Source organism: Neovison vison, chromosome 4, assembly GCF_020171115.1.
Source record: "Neovison vison isolate M4711 chromosome 4, ASM_NN_V1, whole genome shotgun sequence".
Lineage (NCBI taxonomy): Eukaryota > Metazoa > Chordata > Mammalia > Carnivora > Mustelidae > Neogale > Neogale vison.
In genome coordinates this window covers 173,817,114-173,821,873 of record NC_058094.1, presented here as the reverse complement: position 1 = coordinate 173,821,873, position 4,760 = coordinate 173,817,114, and positions in this window count along the sequence as shown.

Below are 4,760 nucleotides of genomic sequence, written 5' to 3'. Positions count from 1 at the left end.
CTTCAGGGATGTCATTTTTTTCATAGGTCCATTCATTAATTCTTCTATTTACCACTATTCTACAAGAATCCACAATCTACACTCTGTCACCAATAAAATTAAGCAGAATAGGGCCCAGTTCAACTGGTAGAGTAAAATGTGATACTTCTTATAATGGGAGTGTAAAAGATGCCATAAGAGAAATTTGCCATCAAGGAAACACAAATTGAAACAATAATAAGATACCACTATACACTCAAGAGAATGTTTAAGATTTTAAAAAGGACAAATAATCATACCAAGTATGGGAGAGGAGGGTTGGCAAAGAGCTCTCCTACACAACTGGTAGGAGTATAAATTGGTAACAACAATTGAACACTTAGTTGCCAATATCTACCAAAGCTCAACAGTGAGTGTATGCTCCTCCAAGAAGCAATTCTATAATTAAACTAATAGAAATTTATATATACATATATACATAAATATATATATATATACATATGCAAAGACATGCACAAGAACATTCCCTTGAGTAGTATGCATGACAGCTTGAAGTTAAAAATGACATTAATATCCATCAAGAATATAACAGAAGCACATTGTATATATTTCACAGTAGAAGGTCAGACGACAATATAAAGATGTTATGTGTTATGGACATCTCTTAAAAAATAGGGTTGCTATATAAAACACAATTAAATACTGTTTATATACATATTGTTCAATATACAGTGCAACAAAACACACCCAGTTAAATGTTACATGAGACATGGCTATACTAAAAATATTAATTATCAGAAATTCTATTTTTCTTTCCTAAATCTTGCAACTCTACTTACAAAAAGTACTCAATTAAGGAAGCAAGACACAAAAGAGTACATACCAAATAATTACCCTTCCAAAAAATCTAAAACCAGGTGAAGGCACTTCTGTGGTGCTAAGAATCAATTTAGCGGTAATTTTTGGAGAGAGGTAATGAGAGGACAGGAGCACTAGGATGATTTGGTAAAGAATAATGCTGTATCTCTTGACTTAGGTAATGGTTACCTATATTTACTTTGTTAAAAATTAAGTTGTACATTTGGATTTATTTTGTTTTACTTTTTAGAATATGTATTCTACTTTATTAGTTTATTTTTAAATTTCATGATCATATGTGTATGCCACAAAATACTACTTTGGAGAAAAGTTGATGGTGAATTAGGAAGAAGCCAGGTTGCTACTAAGAGACTGAGGTACTATGATAAGGGTTTGAAATGGGGCCATGGTTCTAATTATGGAGAAGAAAGAACAGAGTGTGCCTATATTTAGTTGGTAACATTGGCAAAAACTTAATAATTAATAGCATATTTAGGAATAATTAAAGAGTCCAGGAACACTACCAGATATGTGGCATAGAAGATCAGGAGAGCAGTAGTCAGGTCACCATTGATGACTGAAAAGTCTGGCTCCGCACAACCATAACGAGCTACTATGTTCAAATCTCAGGCATCATAGATTTGTATACTTACTAAAAAATTTAACCTGGAAAATAGTAGTATTTTTTTCCATTTGGATTATTTTATTCTCTTTTTAAATACTGTACAGTGAAAAATAAATATGCCTTCTCATCCACCAGACAAGGTTGGTCCCCCCTCCCCTGGGGGACTTTGTCACCCCCCTTCATACACACCCCTGGTTCTACTTCAAAACCTTCCCCATGCCTCCCACCGACTCCTACCCTTACTATTCCCATCTTCCACAGTGATGAGGCCCCAGAGATGGGGAGTACAGGATGGGAGGAGGGATAGCAGGGGAGCCCCCCTGAGCTGTCAAATCTGGGTGGGTCGAGAGCACCCTGCACCAGCAGGTGGAGGATGGGGGTGTTCAGATCAGGGCATTAGAGGATAGTGTTAACTATTTTAACAAAAGTTGCATAGTAAGACTTCTTACTGAGAGATGAAGATGAAAGTAAAGTAGCAGGGTCAGACTCTTGTAATTCCCACAGATGTTTTATTTGGGCTAGTGATAGATAGCCCTGATAAGGTTCTTAATACCCACAACAGAAAAAGATGGATTTGCATAGGTTGGTGGGGAGGAAAATGAGAACAATGAGCTCAATTTTCAACTATTATATCTGAAGTTCATGAAATATTCCATTAGAAATATGCAGCAGGAAGCTGAATACATGGGCTTGAGTTGCAGGAGTCCTGTGTGTGCTAGCAATATAAATTTGGAAGTCATCAGTGTGTAGGAAAGAGTTAATGGACGTTGAGTAAAGATTCCCCAGCAAGAGTTGGGAGCAAGAGGCAAGGGTGATCAAGAACAAAGTGCTGACCAACCCTGTCATTTAAAAATGGCAACAGGTATGAAGACAACTAAAGATGTACAGCCAGACAGGTACAGGATAAGAACTAGTCAGGAATGGTGAAGGAAAATGGCAGAGTATGGATTAAAAATTGCTCTTGGGCCTTGGCAAGCAGGAATACCTTGGCAAAGACAACGTCAGTGACATGATGTAGGTAGAGCCATTGAGCAGCTTGAAAAGAGATAAGCACTTGGGAAAGATACCAATTTTTTCTCCAGAAATTTAGTTATGATTCAAAAGAAAAAAAAAAAAACACGTAAATGGAAGACTCAGAACAAACAGAGTGGTGTTTCTGGTTTTTTGTTTTTATTTTAAGATAGAAAAACCTTAAGCATGCTTATGTACTGAGGAAAACTAGTCATTGAAAAATCTTGAAAAGAGACTCTGAGAGTTGGATCCAGTCTCTGGAGTAAAACAGGAATATCTTGGGCCCAAAACATAAATGAAAAAATTGGCTGATTATGAAATGGGACACTTTATATTCTGAGACTGAACCTAAATATGCATTTAATAACATGTGTAGTATGAAAGAGGAAAATCAAGAGAATTCATTACTAAATTTGTCCCTCAAATTTTATGGAAGTTCATGTGCTAAGAGGGAGGGCAAGAAGACAAAATGGTGAATTTAAAAATAGTGGTACAAGTTCAGAGTAGCTATGGAGGGGGGCAGGAGACTAGACTAGTCCGGCAAAAAATAGGAGAATTTCTGAGAGCCATTGCCAAGTATCTAAGTTTGGAAGTCACCCTCTTTGTTAACACCAAATCCATAAGGGTGTAGTTGTTTCCAGAAAGGTTTAGCAGCTCAGAAGATGAAACAGAGAATTGAGATTCCCAGTAAGGGATTTGTTCTGTGAAGGAAACAGAACTTCAGTGAGTTGAGAATTGAGTTATTAAGGAAATGATGCCCCTGAGTGCAGCCAGTGAGAGCCTTTGGACTTACAGGAAAGGAGGTTTTAGACAGGACTAGAAGTGTTAGAGGAAGTGTCGTGGGAGTAGGTTGTGTGAGAGCAAAGGAAGCAAAGGATGCTGTGGTCAGATTGTCATTTCTCATAGTCATCGATTTTGGAGATCGAGCTGTTCCAGCAAATGACCCCAAGAGTTACAGCTGATGTGAAAGAAATGCTGCATACAACAGATCCTACAAAGGATCTAGGAGTTTCCAGACATGAAAGATTTCCAGGGATGTTGAGGCCTCCCCAATATAATGACTGTCGCTTTGGTGGGGGCAAAGGTTATGATCCAGTTGTCAGCATGCTTAATAAATGCTCAGAATGAAGAGGAGGTCCACGGGGCCCAGCAAGAATCTGATTCACAATAACTAAACTGGTTGAATAGTGTAGCAAAGTGGGTGGGTGGTGCAAAAGGGTTAAAAGAGTAGAGTCTGGAATCAGTGCTGCAAAGCTAAGAGAAGGTGCATTTCTGAAGAACAGCCTCATCTCAGGAAAGCTACAAAGAAGGCACTACGCTCAGGGAAGAATCAGACTTAAGAATCAGCTGGATGGAGCACTCTGCAGAGAGATAGGCAGCACAGAAAAAGTTCCTTTCTGAGGGAAGAAGGACTTATAAAGTGTCCTGGAATGGAGGGATGTTGGCAACAGGAACAATGGAGAATAATGCGGCAGAGCACAAGAGAAGAGAGTTTGCAGGAGACATTTTTTCACAATTACCTGGCAGCTGTTGATCCCCATAGGCAACTGAATTCTAGTGTCTTTAGAGGGGAAGAGATATACGGTCAGTGGTAAAGCAGGACCCAGCACTCCTGATAGCCAACTGCAGTTGGGAGGCCATATTAAGAGGATCAGAAATGAAAATAGTAAGTTCAAAGCAGTTTGGGATTTTCTTCATTACCTTCTATCTTCTCTATCTATAGCCATGAAAAATTAGAATTGATACTTAGAATGATTACTTTAAAGAAATTTCTCAGTGATCAAAGATTCAGTAACACTCTTCTAGTCACAAACATTAATAGATGCTGGGTTGTTTCTTACATTGTACTCGTTAAGCTAAGCAAGTGAACAACTAATTTTTAAATCACTTTCTTTTTCTTTTAAGATTTTATTTATTTATTTGAGAGAGGTAGAGAGCACAAGTAGGGGTGGGGAGGGGCAGATGGAGAAGGAGAAGCAGACTCCCAATGATTGGGGAATCTGATGTGGGGCTCGATCCCGGGATCCCAATATCATGACCAGAGCTGAAGGCAGACACTTAACTGAATGAGCCACCCAGGTGCATCTGTATCAGCTTCAAAAGCAAGGCTCAAAATAAAATATTTGGGATACCCAGAAAACTCAGTCATTAAAAAAAACAGTTTATTTAAGAAAGTTCAAATATGGATGATATTTCTTAGAGGTAAAATAAAAATAGGTGAAAGAATAAAAACCTGAGTTGACTTTTTTTCCTTTTTTGGATATTCCAATGAAGTAAATCACCTCCA